Source organism: Callospermophilus lateralis, chromosome 1, assembly GCF_048772815.1.
Source record: "Callospermophilus lateralis isolate mCalLat2 chromosome 1, mCalLat2.hap1, whole genome shotgun sequence".
In the NCBI taxonomy this organism is placed as follows: domain Eukaryota; kingdom Metazoa; phylum Chordata; class Mammalia; order Rodentia; family Sciuridae; genus Callospermophilus; species Callospermophilus lateralis.
In genome coordinates, this window is record NC_135305.1 from 81527739 (window position 1) to 81546799 (window position 19061).

The 19061-nt window shown below is 32.5% G+C and overlaps 1 protein-coding gene across 7 annotated transcripts in view; it reads left to right on the plus strand.

Annotated features, from left to right (window-relative positions):
* Pals2 (protein associated with LIN7 2, MAGUK p55 family member) overlaps window positions 1–19061 on the plus strand; it is a 115645-nt gene that overhangs the window by 28791 nt on the left and 67793 nt on the right. The gene's annotated exons all lie outside the window — the stretch shown is intronic.

The following is a 19061-nucleotide window of genomic DNA, read 5'->3' on the forward strand; positions in this document are numbered from 1 at the left end:
CAAAGAAATTAATATTTAACTAAAAAATTAAAGGGGAGAGAAAAGAAATATCCTAAAAATAAAAGGGTAACAATAATTATCAGGCAAATGGAAACAGAGTGAGGATATCATCCTGATATTAGATAAAATAAAATTTCTTAAAAATTTAAAAGGGCAATTCTTTTCATACAGAGTACCATTTATAAATATGTATCAAATAATAGCAATCTCCTTTATGAAGCAGGACTATAGGAGATGCAAGAAAATTCACTAATAATAGGAGACTTTAATGTACCACTTCTCAACTATACGAATCAACTGAACAGAAACAAGGGTGGAGATTGAAGATCTCACTATCAATCAACCAGTGTGGTGGTGCACTACTGTAGTCTTAGCTCCTCAGGAGGCTGTGGTATGAGCATTGCAAGTTCAGGGCTACCTGTGGTGACTTAGTGAGACCTATCTCAAAATAAATATTTTAAAAAGGGCTGGGGTTGCAGCTCACTGGGGAGTGTTCCTGAGTTCAATCTCTAGTATCAAATAAAAATTTTAAAATAAATAAATTTGAAAAGCTGAGGATATAACTTAGTGATAGGTAGATTACTCCTGTATTTAATTATCAGTACCATAAAAAAATAACACGATCAGTAGGGTAGATTTTATTGCATCCTCATGATGGAGAATATATAACACATCAAAATTCTATGAATACAAATTATCCTATAGTGACAGATCATTGGTTACCCAGGTACAGTGGGAGAAGAGATGTAAGGGCTTGGGGGCAGGGAAGGATTCAAGAGGTGTCTTGGGAACTTCTGAGAGTGATGAATATGTTCACTATCTTAATTGTGTTAATGGTTACACAACTGTATTCATATGTCAAAATCCATCAAATTGTATACTATATCATTTGTATTTAAATTTAAAGAACTTTAAAAAACAAATGATTATAGAAGTATGTTAAAAGTTGCTCTTATTTCATGAAATACCAATAAGGCAATATTTATGAAAACTTCACAGTGTACATACCCTCTGAGAGAGGAGGGATATTTCATTTCTAGAAACTTATCCTGTAGGCATGCCCATATAACTATGTAAAAGTATCTGGAAACAACCTTAGTGTTTCACATGGGAAGTTATATAATGTGTAAATAATAAATATACACATTTAAAGTACTATATTTTACATATCTACAGATTACAATATTCAGTATTAAACAGGTAAGGTAAATGTATTGACATAAAAATATGACTTCTAAGATACCTGGAGGATGAAAAAGTATATAATGGTAAGTAGTACCTAACACTTTAAATGGCAAGCACATACATAAGATATGCATTTCAAAGCGTGCACATGGTGGTAGATATATTTACTCAATCTTCTTAGAAAAGAGGAAAAAATATGTGAAAGGAATTCAGGTCAATTCTAAACGGCCTTGTAAAGCAGTTTTTCATAACTTATTGGTGGCAAAACTGACTTGAACTGACATCAGGCTCTTTTCTTCACCGTACTTAAACATGAATACTCATATATATATATTTTTTTACTGCAGATAATTTTTTTTGTCTTTTTATTATATCTTTATTAGTGCATAATAATTTTACATAATGGTTGGGTTCATTGTGACATATTCATATGTGCATATAGCATAATTTGCTCTATGTCTGTACCACATACTTTTCCTTTCACTCTCCTCTCCCTCTTCCATCCCCTTCTACTCTACTTGTTCCTTCTTTTTTTAATTGGCAAATTATATAAAAAGTGAGATTTATTATGGTATATTCATACATGTGCATAGCAAGATTTCGTTTATATCATCCTGCAGTTTCTCCCCTTACTTTTCTTTCCCTCCCTTGTTCCATCCCCTTTCTGTACTCTACTGTCTCCTTTCTGGTTTCTTGAGATCCCCCACACCTGCTCTTTTTTTTTTTTTTATTGGTTGTTCAAAACCCTACAAAGCTCTTGACATATCATATTTCATACATTAGCATACATTAGCTTCAAGTGAGTTATGAACTCCCTTTTTTACCCCAAGTACAGATTGCAGAATCACATGGGTTACACATCCACATTTTTACATAATACCATAATAGTAACTGTTGTATTCTGCTACTGCAGATAATTTAATGTCACATTTTGTTATGTAAAGTTTAAATACTAATTGACCATATCTAGAAAGCTAAACAATGATGGTAAATCTGACTAAAATAGTTATGTGATGAAGAACTATGATCAGGGTTATCTGATGTTTCCATACCCAGTTGGGGCCATAGGATTTTATACACAGAAAATACAATTTTATGCTAATTAATTTGAAAGATTCCTGAATGAACACAAATTTGTAAAACTGATAAAAGAAGAAAGAAAAAAAATTCTGTGTTTTTAAGAAAAATTAAATCTTTAATGTAAAACTTTCCCACAAAGAAAATGGCTCAGTTGTCTTTACTGGTAAAGGAGGATAACTGTGACATCCTTGTGCTTGTAGAAAATCCAAACAAATCTACAGATAAATATTAATATTATTAATGAATTAAGGAAGATTGCTGGATACAAGGCCAATATAAAATAAAATTTTAAGAAATATCATCTTAATAACACAAAACACTTGAGAAACAAATTAACCTATGAGAAGATGTCAAGAATATGACAGATAAAACTACTTGAACATATGAGAGAAATTGGAGACAAAGTAGTTACTTGATGGTTTTGTACAATAAATACAAAGATTTCCTTGAGAAGATGTATATTGTGGAAAACTTTTTGTATTTATATCTTTGGGTAAAATACAAATTTTTCTTTAAGAAGAAAATAATTTTGTAGATCATGGAAGACCTAAAGAGATAATTTCAAAATAAATATAAGTTCCATCTTTATATTTTGGGCTCCTAATTTTTATATATCTTCAGTGGAGTCCAGAGTATAGTACTTTAAAATTTCCTTTTATCAGAATTTGATTTTTGTTGAGTTTTCTTTTCACTTCTTTCTGAAAGCACTGCACATAATAGAAAAATGTTATTAAGAAGTAAGATTGTCAGAAAACTATAATAGCCACTTTTCTAAGGCACATGGTTTATACTAAGAATATTAGTTCTTTATAAAATGGTAGTTCACTTTCCTTTCTGAATTAAACCTTCCATTCAAAGACAACAAAGTGTAAAGTTGTGAGTTGAGATGAATAAAATGAGGGGAACCCACCCAGTATTTGAATTTTTTAAAATATCATTGTTTTTAAGTTGAGGAAAAACTACAAATAAATTGCTTCATTGATTAATTTTTCATCAACACTTTGAATAATTAATATGGTCACAATGAAATATGGTTGAAGAGACTAAGTTGCAGAATATGGGTTAAGCAGAATATTTAGCATTTACATTTTAATAGATTAATCGTTTAAATAAAATTAAACTTATGAGTTATGTCAATGTCATTTACATATTACAGGTAAAGAAATAAATATGTAGTTAAGTTTTTAAAAATACTTCACTGGGGAAAATGAGATTAGAATTCAGAATTCAGTTCCTGTCATGCTTTAATTGCTCCAGGTGCTGTGCATCAGCCTTTATATTAGTGTCTTATGAGACAATTCATTATTATTTTTATGACAAATAATAAATGAAAGCCTCTTGATGGAAATGTCCTTGCTGCACAACCTGGTTAAAGAAATAGTATGACAGTATCTGATAATTGAAAAATCTATATCCTTTGACTTAAAAATTTTACTCTGAGTATTTACTTATTAATGTAGGACCACATGCATATTTTTGGTTTTTTTTTTTTTGCATGCTGATTATACCTGCAACAAATAGAAGCAACCTGTATATCTTTTAGTAGAGGACAAACTAAATAAATTTTGATGCATCTGTATTCTGAACTACTAGGTATCTTGAAAAAAGAATGAACTCCAATATGAAATGATCTCTAAGATATTTTATTAAATAAGCAAGAACTGCATTTCTGTAATCATAAAATAATTATTCAAATACAGGCATAATTTTTTTTCCTGGAAAGCTAGAAAGGAAATCTTGAGGGAGAAGTTTAAAAATTTTTTAATATAGTTAGATTATTATCTTTTACCAAATTGTGTGTATACATACATACTTTTGTGTTACATGTGTGACTGTGTAATGACTTTTAAAAATTATATATGTAAAGGATTTTTAAAGTTATTTTTCATCAAAACTTTGAAGTCTGTTATCTTTTGGTGGTGTTTAGTAATAAATGTCATGAAAGTTTTGTTATTATTCCTATTAAATAACTCTTACTTTTTCTCTCTGAAAATATTTATTTTTCCCCTTTTAATCCTCAGCATTCTGTAGTTTCAGTTAGGTAGGATTTGATCTAGGTCTTTTTGTTATTAAAACCTCATGATTATACATAGTAATTAGGTTCATTTTGACAAAATTATATACATGCAAATAATTTTATTTCAAACTCCATCCCCACATTTCTTCCCTTCTTCCCTCCCCTATTCTCCGTCTTCTGCTTTATTAAGCCTATACATAAAAGTGAAATTCCCTTTGGTATATTTATATATGAACATAACATGATTTTGTTAAATTCATTCAATTTATCTTCTCCTTTCCTCCTTTTCTCTCTCTGGTTGTCCTTCTACTCCACCAGTCTTCCCTATATTTTTATACTTTTATATCTGATTCCCTCCCCAGTTGCCTTCTTTGCCTTATTTTGCTCTAGCTTCCAAACATGTAAGAGAAAACGTTTGAGCCTTGATTTTCGGCGTCTGAGTTATTTCACTTAACATGATTTTCTCCAGTTCCATCCATTTATTTGCAAATGCCATTATTTCATTCTTCTTTATGGCAAGTAAAACTCTATTGTGTATTATATGCCATTTTCTTTCCATTCATTTACTGATAGGCATCTGAGTTGATTCCATAATTTTGCTGTTGTGAATTTATGTTGCTGTAAACATTGATGTGGCTGTATCGCTGTAGTATGCTCATTTTAGATCTTTTGGATGAACACTGAGGAATGGGATAGTTGGGTCATATGGTGGTTCCATTCCTAGTTTTTTGAGAGTCTCCACACTGCTTCCCAGAGTGGTTGGTACTAATTCGCAGTCCCACCAACAATCTAAGAGTGTACCTTTTTTCCTACATCCTTGCCAACATTTATTATTATTCACATTCTTGATGATTGCTATTCTGATTGGAGTGAGATGAAATTGTAGTTTTTATTTGCATTTCCCTAATTGCTAGAGATGCTGTACATTTTTTCATATATTTCATGGCCATTTGTGTTTCTTCTTTTCAAACATTTCTATTTGATTCTTTTGCTCATTTATTGATTGGGCTATTTGTTTTTTTGGCATTGAGTTTTTCATTTATATATGTATTTATTCATTCATTCTGCTTATTAATCTTCTGTCAGAAGAGTAGATGGCAAATATTTTCTCCCATTCTCTAGACTCCCTCTTCATGCTCTTTATTATTTCCTTTGCTATGCAGAATCTTTTTAATTTGATGGCATCTCACCTGTTGATTCCTGGATTTATTTCTTGAGCTTTAGGGGTCTTTTGAGGAAGTTGGTGCCAGCACCTTTATGAAGGAGTGTTGACCCTTATGTTTTATAAGGTGCAAGGTTTCTGGTCTAAGTCTTTGATCCATTTTGATTTGACTTTTGTATGGCAAAAGAAGGGGGTACAAATTCATTCTTCTATGTATGGATATCCTGTTTTCCCAGCACCATTTATTCAAAAGGCTCCAACATATATTTTTGGCACCTTTGTCAAATAGCAGATAAATTTGGGCTTATCTCAGTATCTTCTCTTCTGCTTGTCTTCATGTCTATGTTGATGCCAATACTGTGCTGTTTGTTACTGAGACTCTGTAGTATAATTTGAGATTGGGTCTTGTGATGCCTCTGCATTGCTCTTCTTGCTCAGGATTTCTTTGGCTCTTCTGCGTCTCTTATTCTTCCAAATGAATTAAAGACTGGTGTCTGTGTGTGTGTGTGTGTGTGTGTGTGTGTGTGTGTGTGTGTGTTTGTTTCTATAAAGAATGTCATCAGTATTTTGATAGGAATTGATTGAATCTGTGTATTCTTTTTGATAGACATCTAAAAACATGGAAGTAGACCTAGCATTTTTGCATTCAGTCTGCTCTGCATTTGGAAGGCCTTTAATTCTAAAAATTTGCATGTCATTTTAATCCAGGAACATTTTCTTCTGTAACTTCTTCAACAGTTTCCCTACCCTTTGTTTTTGATCTTATGAAGCTCCTAATAGGCACTGCTAGACTTACTTATGTGCTTTATCTTTACTTTAGTATTTTTCATGTTTTCTTCTGTACTCTGCATTTGGAAAGTTGCCCTGACTCGATTCTCTGGATTAGCAGTTTAAACCTTATAATTTTTCATTTAGTCTGTTGTTGGATTTTAATTAGACAATAATGTTTTAATTGCCTCAAGATTTTGGGCTTCTTCATTTTTTCATTCTTAGTGGTGTGTTCTTTTACAAATATAGTAGCTTCTCACCTATTTCTGAGAATGCTAGCTAGCAAAGTGAAATTTCAAAGTTGTATTCTCAGACTCATCTGCCTTCTCCACCCAGCCACCCCCCCTGCAGTTTAGTTTGTTCAGCTTTGTTCACTGTTGTTGATGTTTTCTTCAAATGTCTGGCAATCTGTAATTGTTGGTTATATTTATCAAGAATTAATCCAGATTTAGATACCTGATGATAATTTCCTTTGCAGTCCTGTAGGGTGTCATATGGCTCCTCCCCACATCAGCCCTTCCTGGAATAGAGGGCATAAGCAGACTTTAGTGGTAGGTTTGTCCTCAGGCGGACTTCTTGGAATTTGTAGGCAAAGAACAGGTGGGAACCCTTAAAGTAGCTACAGAAAGAAAGAAGAATGGTCTAGAGATAGAACATATTAATGCAAGGCTTTAAGTTGGAAGAACAGAAGGAGAGAAGGTGGTACCCATAAAAAGTGTCAGCAGTGTAGTAAGAGGAGTTTTTGGTTGTTAGAACAACTGTGGAACACTGCAGGCTTTTGATGGAGAACATTCATGTGCAAAAAGAAAATCTTGCTCCCCAAATGCCAGTAGTTTCTTGTTTGACAAACACTGCTCCCATTCCCTCACTCCTAGGCATTCTCTTCCTCCATCTCTGCTCTAGTGTCTTACAGAGAACCAGATTTATCTCAGCCTTTTCTTTCCTGTTTTTAGGCCCCAACATCCCCAGTAGGAACCCTTCCCAGGCAGAAGGAATGCTCACTGTCTCTGGAAAGAAGTTAGTGGTATTTAGGTAACCAGGGCACTCATATGTGGGGCGTCTTTATTGCCTCTTATGTTTGCCTCTCTGCTATGCCTGTTTTCTTTTGTTGTTGCTGACTCCCAAGTTTGGATTTTCTTTAAGAATCCTCAGCGGAATTCAGCACCACATTTTGTTTTAAGGCTTTAAATGTTGACCACAAATTCAATATTTTTAGTAGGATGAGCTTAATTTAGTTATTCTTACTAAGATGCTGTATACTGGTGTTTCCTCTGGTTTTTCTTTATACCACTCACCAGCTCCATCAAAGCATTAACATTGAACTTCTTTCCTGTGCTCCCTCAATAATGCACTGGAAGGTGTTGTCCTAAGAGTTTTCCATGTGTTATTTAGCAATCGCAACCCTAAGAAATAGATACTATTGTCATTTCCCACTTAACAAATAAAACTGGCTTTAGGAGGCTAAGTCATTTACCCAGCTTTTCAGGACCAGTCAAATGGCAGAGTCCAGGCTCTTATTCACTATGCAAAGACTCCACTCTGGCTTACTTCATAGTATTTGTATCATCATGCTTCATACATCTGTTTACAAACTCAATTTATTAGACTAAAGTGTGTAGACTAATGTGGAGGACAGATAGTGTGTTTTCTTCAACATCTAACCCCATGTCTGGCATCTAATAGTAAATATTGATTGAATTTCAAGATATTAGTTTGATAGCTAGGATATGGACAGCATATTTTCGTTTTATAGAAAGTTGTTTTTGTTTTTATTGACTGGATTATCTTATATGATTTTATGGTTTGGATGTGAGGTATCCCCCAAAAGCTCATGTGTGAGACAATGAAAGAAGGTTTCGGGAAGAAATGATTAGGTAGTGTCTTAACCCAATCAGTGATTTAATCCCTGATAGGAATTAATTGAGTGGTAACTGAAGTAGTAGGTATAGCTGGAGGAGGTGGGAATTAGGGTGTAGTTTTAATGTATGTATTTATGTCTGGAGAGTAGAATCTGTCTTTCTGCTTCCTGATCACCCTGATATGAGCTGCTTCCCACTACCACCCTCTCCCACCATAATATTCAGCCTCATCTGGAGCCCTGATGATTACAGCCAGTGTTCTGTGGACTAAGACTTCTGAAACTGTGAGCCCTCAAATAAACTCTTCCCCCTCTATAATTGTGCTGCTCAGATCCTTTAGTCACAGCAGTGAAAAAGCCGACTAAAACATATGATCTGAGCTATCATGGTCAAATCACTTTTGTGTCAATTTTTAATCTCAAGGTATCATGATCCAAATTTCAATAGGTTCTTTTTTCTCTATCATTTCTTATAAATGTATTTTTAAAAAGAATTTTGCTGTTTTATCACAAGCCCTTTAAAAATAATTGTCTTTTATGTACTTCCTTTAAAAAAGTGCTTAAATATTTCCAAATATAGAATGAGATTGTTTTCTTCATTTCATGGATTCTGTAAATTATGCAGCATAACTCTGGGGAAATAATTGTTATTTTTATCTGTAAAATATAAGCAGATTTTTTTGCCATCTTATGAACATTTAATTTAGCTATCATTTTCACTGGGGAATTCAGTTTATTTAATTAAATGAGTGTGAACATACCACTAAATGTGGTTAGAAAGGATTTTTAATATTAAAATAGGCTCTAATCTATTCTAATTAAGAATAGCTCATTTAATTAAAGTTCTAAAATTGGGTAGAAATGCTTTTGTAAAACAATTCTTATAATGATATAGGTGGGAAAATACCATTCATTTTATAAAATTTGGTTTACATAATGAACTTATATTATAGAAAGCTAAAAATATACTTATCAGCAATTATTACTTCTTAAAAACTTGCTATTTTAGTAATTTAAGAATTATAGATATACTTCTGTCTTGTCACCCAATTCATGTATAACTTTTAAAAAACTGTCTACAAATTATACCACGTTTTGCTGCTTTCAGTACTATATAGTTATATTTGTAAATAAGAAGATATAATTAAAAACTATTAATGATTTTGATAAGAAAAAGATGTTATATTTTTGTGACAAAAGCTGTATTATCAAGAACACATGATGTGCCAGTCTGCAGCCTAATTTGGGGGGGACACAGGTTGGAATAAGACATAAATGATTTCTATGCACCGTAAGACTTAGAATTTAGAGAGGAAATTATACATTAAACAAATAACAAGATGTTTAATTGTATTAAGAAGCATAGAATATTAATAAGAATATTTATCCTAATTGGGGCAGCCTATAACATTCAAATCTGGCTCCTGAAGGATGAGTGTGAACTAGGTATGTGAAGGTGGTTGTGCACATGTGGTGGTGACTGGGAGAGAGCCATGCATCAGCACTCGGGGAAGATTAGTATGATGATTATCAATATGGAACATTTTTTCATTTATTTATTGGCCATTTGTACTTTTGAGAAGCCTCTTTTCACATCTTTTGCCCTTTTTATTGTATTGTTATTTTGATGTTTTTAAAAATTGTTTTTATATTCTGGATATCAATCCTCTCTCAGATGAATAGCTAGCCAAGATATTTGTCCATTCTATAGGTTGTCTTTTCACTGTTGATTGTTTCCTTTGCTGTGCTGAAGCTTTTTATTTTGATGTAATCCCATTTGTCAATTCTTTTATTTCTTGAGCTATAGGAGTTCTATTCTGGAAGTTGTTGCCTTTTCCTTTATCTTGAAGTGTTTTATGTTTTCCTCTAATAGTTTCAGAATTTTATGTCTTACATTAAAGTCTTTGAACTATTTTAAGTTGATTTTTGTACAGGGTGAGCAATAGGAATCTAGTTTCAATCTTCTACATGTATATATCCAATATTCCCAGTACTGTCTTTTCTCTAGCATATGTGTTTAGCATTTTTGTCAAGAATCACTTGGCTATAGATATATGGGTTCATTTCTGGGTCCTTATTCCATTCCATTGTTTTACCTGTCTGTTTCTATGCCAATTTCAAGCTGTTTTTGTGACTATAGCTCTGTTGTGTATCTTGAAAATCAGATATTGTGATGCCTCTGGCATTGCTCTTTTTGCTCAGGATTGCTTTGGCTATTTGGGTCTTTTAATGGTTCCATAAAAATTTTAGGATTTTTTTTCTAGCTTTGTGAAAAATGACGTTAGTATTTTAAAGGGGATTGCTTTTTGTAATATGATCCTTTTAACAATATTCTCCAGTCATGAATGTGGGAGGACATCTTCTAGCGTCATCTTTGATTTCTTTCTTTACTGTTTTGCAATTTTCTTTCCTTTTTTTTTTCTTTCCTTTTTTGGACCAGGGATTGAACTCTGAGGCACTTGAACACTGAGCCCAATCTCCAGTCCTATTTTGTATTTTATTTAGAGACAGGGTCTCACTGAGTTTCTTAGCACCTCACTTTTTCTGAGGCCTCTTTGAACTCACGAGCCTCTGCCTCCTGAGCTGCTGGGATTACAGGCATGTGCCACTGCACCTGGCTAGTGTTTTACAATTTTCATTGTAGAAATTTTCATTCTTTTACTACCTTGGTTAAGTTTATTCCTAGATATTGTATGGCATTATATTCTAGTATGTATATCATTCTTTATCAACAAGTTTGTTATTAATATATAGAAAAACTAGTGATTTTTGTAGTTTATTTTTGTATCCTGTTACTTTGTTGAATGGTTATCTGTTTCTAAGAGTCTTTTGGTGGAGTCTCTGGGTCTTCCAAGAGTATAGAATCTTATCATCTTGAACAGGATAATTTGACTTATTTCCTATTTTATTTCTCTTGTCTGGTTGCTTTGGCTAAAATTTCAAGTACTATATTAAATAAGAGTAGTAAGAGTGAACATCTCTATGTCATTCCTAATTTTAGAGGACGTGCTTTCAGTTTTTTCACTTTCACTATGATGTTGGCTATGGGTTTGTTGTATATAGCCTTTATTAAGTGAAGGTATAATTTTTTTTAACCTAATGTCTTTAGATCTTGTATCATGAAAAGATACTGAATTTTATCAAAGGTGTTTTGTGTTTATAGAGACGATCATGTGATTTTTGTCCTTAATTCTATTTATGTGTTGTATTAGGTTTATTGATTTGCATATATTGAATCATCCTTTCATCCCTGGAATGAAACCACCTGGATCATGGTGTACTGTATTTCACAATATAATCACTGTTACCATGTAATTGTTGCAGCCAGTTTTTTCAATCCAAAACTTTGCTTATAACCTTTCATCCTGTAATGGTAGCATGATATAATTCTGTTCTTCATGCTGTTCAAAAGATAAACAGAGCAGCAATGTATTCACTAGTAGGATATGGATGCACAATTGTCTTTTCACACATTAAATGCTGGGAACCTAGAATTCTCAGCATACACTTATTGTTAGTGTGTTTCCCAAGTTGTTTCCAATACACTTATTGTTAGTGTGTTTCCCAAGCCAAGTTGTATGGTGTTTGGAGTGCTGCAGTACTAATGGTAATCATATTACATGAATGATACATCAGATAATAAAACCAATGATAGCAGCACAGAATCTATGGACACAGAAGATTAAATTTTCTAAATCCATACTTTACAACCCTGTAGTAATATTTTTCAAGTTAATATTTTGAGTATAACAAATAATGTGCTACCTTTTGTTTTTTTGGTTTTTCCCAGACTGGAAAAATGTTCACTAAACTGTGTGAAGAAGTGATATGCATTGATTTGGACATTCTGTTTTAACGAACATTCACAAGTGTTTATTGCATCCTAATATTACAATGAAAGTCAGTTTAGTAATGATTTTTAAGTGATGCTAGTGCAATTTAAAAAAAAAACATTTTATGCACTAGTTACAAATCACGATTTTGCAAACAAGTGGGGTATAAAGTGTGCGTTGATTATGTGGTACAATGTGGTTTGATCTTTAACATGTTGAATTAATTTGCAAGATTATATTGAATATTTTTGCATCTATGTTCATCAAGGATATTGGTTCATAGATTTCTTTTTTGTTGTTGTGTGTCCTTATCAGGTGTAGCAGTTTAATACTGGCTTCATAGAATGAGTTTGAAAGGGTTTCTTTCCTTTTTATTTTGTGGACTCGTTTGAGGAGCATTAGTGTTAATTCTTTTATAAAGTCTGATAAAATTTACCAGAGACTCCTTCTAATCCTGGACTTTAGTTTGTTGGGAGACTTCATTACTACTATAGTTTCATTGCTTGTTATTGATTTATTTAGTTTTTGTAATTTTCTTGGTTTAATTTTGGCGGGTCATATGTTTTTAGAAATTTGTCTATTTCTTTTAGATTTTCCATTCTGTTGAATATAATTTTTCAAAAATAGTTCCTAGCAGTAATTCAGAATTCATTGGTATCTGTTCTAATATCCACATTTTCATCTATAATTTTGATCTGCTTTCTGTTTGGTTAATTTTTCTAAGAGTTTGTTAATCTTGTTTATCCTTTCAAAGAACCAACCCTTTGCTTCATTCATCTTTTGTATTGTTCTTTTAGTCTGTCTTTCATGCAGGGACAGCTCTGTTGAGTTTTCTTTGTTCTTATTTTCTGAGACCTTGAGATGCATCATTAAGTTATTTATTTGAGGTCTCTGAGTCTTTTTAAGATAAGCAATCATAGCTATAAACTTCCCTCTTAGTACTACTTTTTCTGTGTTCCACAGCTTCTGGTCTGTTATGTTTCTATTTTCATTTGATTCTAGGAATTTTTAAACCCCACTTCCAAATTTCTTCAGTGACTCTCTGATCATTCAGAAGATTATTGTTCAATATTCATGTGTTTGTATAGTTTCTGTAGCTCCTCTTGCTGTTGATTTCTACTTTTATTCCATTATGAACAGATAGGATATAGGAAATTAGTTCCTTTTTTGAGACTTGCATCATGACCTAAAATATGGTCTATTTTAGAAAAAAATTCTGTGAACTTATTATAAGAATGTATGGGCTGTGGCTGTTGGATAAAATATTCTATAGAAGTCTCTTAAGTCCATTTGATCTATAGTGTAGTTTAACTCTGATATTTGATTTTTTTGAGGGGGGGCTCTAGATGATTTATTGATGAGAGTGGGGAACTAAAGTTATCCACTATTGTTATATTGGGACCTATCTCTCCCTTTATATCCAGTTGTGTTTCTTTTATAAAATTGGGTGTTCCCATGTTTGGTATGTATGTATTTATAGTCATTATTATCTTCTTGATGGATTATTCCCCTTAGCAATATTAGTGGCCTTCTTTATTCTAACTTGATTTTGTCTTGAAGTTTCTTTTGTCATATCTGACAAAAGATATGAGTGGGTTAGATATGAGTGTAGCTGCTACTGCATACTTTCAGATTCTGTTGGGTTAGAATTGTCATTTTCCACTCTTTCACTTTCAGTCTGTTTTTGTCTCTGTTGGTGAGGTGAGTTTCTCGTTGACTAGTCTGCATCTTTTTTTAATATTTATTTTTTAGTTGTAGATGGACACAATACCTTTACTTTATTTATTTTTATGTTGTGCTGAGGATCAAACCCAGGGTCTCAGATGTGCTAGGCGAGCACTCTACCCCTGAGCCACAACCCCAGCCCTGACTAGTCTTCGTCTTTTAATTAGAGAATTGAGACCATTTACATTTAGGGTTATTATTGAGAGATATGTACTAATTCCAGCCACTTGGTTATTTTTCTTCTGATTATTTAAAATAACCTATGTTCATTTCTTTATCTCTTATTCATCTTAGAAGTTTGGTTTATTGAATTAATAATGTTTTCTTTCCCAGGTCTAAATTGTTTATCCACTCTTCTAGTGAGATTTGTTTTTTCCTTGTTTATCACTCTCATGATAGTGTTTCTCTTACTTCCTCTTCTGTGTGTAGGATTCTTTATATATTCTCTATAATGCTGTAATTTAGTTTATACTTATCTTGGAAGGTCTTTATTTCTCCTTGATTCTGAAGGATAGCTCTGCTAGATATAGTAATCTAGCTTGGCAGTTATTTTCTTTCAAAAAGGGCTTAGAATATTTTATTCCATACTTTCCTGATCTTAAGAATTTCAGCTGAGACTAGACTTTGTGTTTTTCTCTCTCACAGTTTTCAATATTCTTTATTTGTTCTGCTCTTTTGGCAGTTTTACTATAATATAATGTGAAGAGGTCCTTGTTATATTTATTTGGGGTTTTAAGTTTCTGTACCTGAATGTGCATAGCTTTCCCAAGGTTTGAGAAATTTCCTGTTGTTATTTCACTGAATATGCTCTTTATGTCCTTAATCTGCACCTCTGTTCCTTCTTTATATGTATGATTCACTACTTGGATCTCTAGTTGTGTCCCATAGGTCTGTTCATTCTTACTTTTTTTTCTTTATTACCTCTGAATGTGATAATTCATCAACCTTGTCTTCAAATCCTAATATTCTTTCTTCCACTTGATCTAGTCTATTGTAGAAGCTTTCAACTGATATATATTTTTTTATTTGACTTATTGAGCTTTTCATTTCCAAGATTTCTGTTGGGTTCTTTGTCAGAATCTCTACGTCTTTATTGAATTGTGCTTTCATATCCTACATTGTCTATCTTAATTCATTAAGCTGTTTATTTGTATCCTTTTTTTGAATTTTTCATCCAGCATTTGATCCTCTTCAATATCTCTGGAATCATTTACTGTTATGAAGTTTTGGAGGAGTTGTTCATTGTATTCTTGATTAATCTTCTTTATACCTGTAATTATTTTCTCATTTCATTTCTCATATAGTTTGTGTCTTTTTATGATCAGATTAAATATTTGACTATTTTATTGTTCTTTTGAAATAGCAGCTATTTATTGGCTTATTGATTAAATCTTTCATGTATTTGCATTTTTTATTGATTTCTGCTTTCCTTTTTAAATTCCTTTTTTGTACTTCTGGATTTGTAAAATTTTTTCTTTCCAGATTCATAGCAGGCTGTTTTCTCATATTTTCTCTTTGTTTGCCTTTTGCTTTTTATTTTTTATTTTTCCCCAATGATGATCAAGCTTAGGGCCAAACATATGCCAGGCAAGTGATCTACCTGTGAGCTACATCTCCAGCCCATTCTGCACTTTTTTAGTGGGAGGATTCTTCAACTTTTCCTGGCCATTATAATTCAGTTTTCATTTTTTCTCCCTTTTCTCTTTCTCTTCCACCTCCTCCTCCTTCCCTTTTCCTTCCTCCTTTCTCCCTCCTCCCTTCTCCCTTTCCCCCTCTCCCTATTTCTCCCCCTTCTTCTTCTTCCTCCTTCACCCCCTTCCTCTTTCCCCTCCTCCTCCTCCTCCTCTCCTCTCCTCTCCCCTCCCTTCCTCCTCCTCCTCCTCCTCCTCCTCCTCCTCCTCCTCCTCCTCCTCCTCCTTCTTCTCTCTCTCTCTCTCTCTCTCTCTCTCTCTCTCTATTGGGGAATTGAACCCAGGGGTGCTCTACCACTGAGCTATATCTCCAGAGTCCATTTTATGTTTTTACTTTGAGATAGGGTTCTGCTAAGTTATTGAGGTTGACCTTGAACTTGTGATCCTCCTGTCTCGGCCTCCCTAGTTGGTGAGTCCTCTCTCTTTTCCTTTCTTCTCTTTTTCTTTTCTCTCCTTTCTTTTCCTTTTTAACTGTGTTTCTTTGGAGGTTAGTGCTTCAATCTGAGTCTCATTCATGATGCTTATTTTCATAAGCATTTGTTGATTCTTGATTTATTTAGATTTAAAATTAAAGAGCCTAGGTTAACTATATAAGATTTTCTCCAGCTCTAATAAGAATTCCTTTTATATGTCATCGAGTCTAGGTTCTGATTAAAGGGTCTATCCTCCAATGATTATAAAGGAAGAATGGAATTTGCAGGTGGTTTACCTTTGAGTTCTGAGACTTTCCCTTTTTCCTGAATCTCTTAAGTAAATTTGGGACATTTCCCCACCTCTTTTCAAGGCCCTCACTGCAAAAATTTTCATTTCAATTTTCATTTTTTACTTCATATATGAAGCTATTATGTACACTAGAGTCTGAGTCTGAGCTATTATATACTTTATCATTTTGTAATGTTAATTCTTTCTCATTACTTTTCTCTCCCCCCCTCCTTTTTTTTTTTCTTACCATAAATGTATTTTTTTTTCCCAAAAAATTTGGTGAAGAAAGGACTTTGGTGTGGAATAAAAGGCAATTATTTGCATTTGAAGGAAAAAAATAATAGGAGGGATTTCAGTTAGAAAGTAACACCTCAGACTCTGTTGTTCATAATATTGGTGAGAAACTCTGCAGATCTTTTTTAGTAAACTGGGAACAGACCCATTTATCATTATCCTTTGTTAAAATTATCTCACATTTTATCTTTTCGTGTGCTTTTAGGATAATACAGTTAAAAAGAACTATGTATTATATTTGAAAGTCCACCAAATGTTCAAATTAGTTACAAGTGATTGTCAGCCTTATAACATTTAGGATTCCCTTTCTGGGACATAGGATATTGGCAAATGTGTCAGAGTTTTAATTAAATTACTTTTGATAAAGAAACAGTTAAAATTTATCTTCAAAATAGCCACAGGTATATTTCATAGTCACCATCATTTTTCTACTTAGTTAATTAAGCACTAATAAAGCAATAAACAGTTGAATTACCAATATAGAAGATATATTTTTAAAATCTTCAATACAAATGGAGTTTTTAAAACATACCAGATAGTTGAAAAACTAAAGGATTATTGTTAATGTGGTAGCTGTGTTAACAGTATTTGGTTATGTTGTTTTAAAAGTGAATTTTTCTACATACACACTGAGATGTTATCTGGGATTTGCTTCAAAGTTGTGTGAGGTAGAAAGTATATACGAGTGTGAAACAAAATTGGTCATAAGTTGCTAATTGTTAGAGGTGACAGTTGTTGGATTCATTATACTATTCTGTTTCCTTTTGTATATGTTTAAAATTTTCCATAATAAAAAGATAAATATAGAATGCCAAAGGAAAGAACTATAAGTAATTATGACAAGTAGAGCTAACTACATTGATAAAATCAGGACAAAAATACTTTTCAAAATTGATTCTGTGGTTCCCTGCCTGCTTAAAAGTAATCTTTGAACTCAAGCAAAATTATTAAGTAGGCTTTGTTATATTCTTCACTTGATTTTAGCCAAAGGCTGAGAAGCAATGTTTAAAATATTGTTTATTTCCTAGTGTATTCTTTCATCTTAGTGTAGTGTGGTTTTCCTCCTTCTTGGTTTAAGTGTACATTGTGTTGCCATTCACCTCTTACTTCTCTTTTCCTTTCTTCTCTTTTCCTTTTCTCTCTTTTCTTTTCCTTTTTCCTTTTTAGCTGTGTTTTTTTAAACATAGAGGAGACCTAGAAGTGAATCTGTACAGATAAAAGCACAGAATAATGTTTTGGGAGGGGAATCACTGATACAAGTCAAGAAATATAGCTAACAGAGTATTAGAAAAGTATTTGAGCATTTGGAAGAATACTGATAGAAATGTGATGATTGCTGGAACATTTGGAAAAAACTCAAAGAGTTCTATATGAAAACTGTTGATTTTATTAAAAATTCAAAGTTGGGGAAAATAGGGCAGATAAATGATTACCTCCAGTGACCCACCTCCTACCATCCACACCCCACCTGCCTATAGTTACCAACTAGTACAGTAGTCTTTTCAAATTAGGATGGTTTGGTTACAACTCTTTTAATATAATCATTTCATCTCTGAATATTTGTGCATTGACACCGCTTTTGGGGGACACCTCATATCCAAATTATAACACACTGTTGGTTTTATTTTAATGAAGATAAGTATTCTAAAATTAACTGCAGTGTTAATAAATTTACTTTAAAGTAACATCAAAATGAGATAAAACTAATAAAATTAATTCTAATAAAATTAAACTATAATATTGATTGAGGGAAGGGTCTAGCTTTATTGTCTTACATGTGCATTTGTCTCAGTGTCAATTTTGGAAAAGACCATTTTTATGGGATTGTTTCTGGACTCTTGTTACTGGTCTATATGTTAATACCACACAGTTTTAATTATTATTGCTTGTTAGTTTTGAAACTAAAAAGTGTGTATTTCATTCTTCTCACTAAAGATTGTTTTTGCAATTCTGGGTCCTTTGTGGTTCATATGAATTTTAGAATCAGCCTGTCAATTTCTGTTAAAAAAAAAAACAAAGACAGCTGTAATTTTGAGATTTTGATAGGAATTACATTACATCTGTACATCAATTTGGATAGTACTGCCATGTAAGCAATATTAAGTATTTTAGTCCATGAACATGAGATATTTTTCCATTCATTGAGGTCAACATTCAATCTTTATAAAATTTTTTCATAAAATTTTAGTATGCAATTTTTATGGGGTTTGTTTTGGGCGGGAGCTACATTATTGTTCAGCTTTTTTTTTTGAGGCTACTGTAAAAGGAGTGTTTTGTTTTTTGTTTTTCTTTTAATTTTGGATTATTTGTTGCTAATGTATAAAAATACATTTGATTTTTGTATATTGATTCTCGTATCCAAAACTTCAGTGAATGAATTTATTTATTCTAATAAATATTTTGTGTATTAGGATTTTCCATATGGAAGATCATATTTTCAAATAGAGATTGTTTGACTTACTCCCTTTTCATCTGGTTGCCACTTATTTATTTGTTTTGCTTATCTGTCCTGGCTAGAAACTCTAATACAAAACTGAATAGAAATGCTAAAAAAAAATAATAATAATAATGGGTAACTGGTTTCTTATTCCTCATCTTCAAGAGAATCCATCTAATCTTTGAAGTTTGCTTGGATGTCCTTTAGGAGATTTGAGAAATTTTTGTTTTACTCCTAGTTTGGTTATTAAAAAAAAAAAAAAATTTTTTTTTTCTCCTGAATCATGAGAGGGCTTTAGTTTTGTCAAAT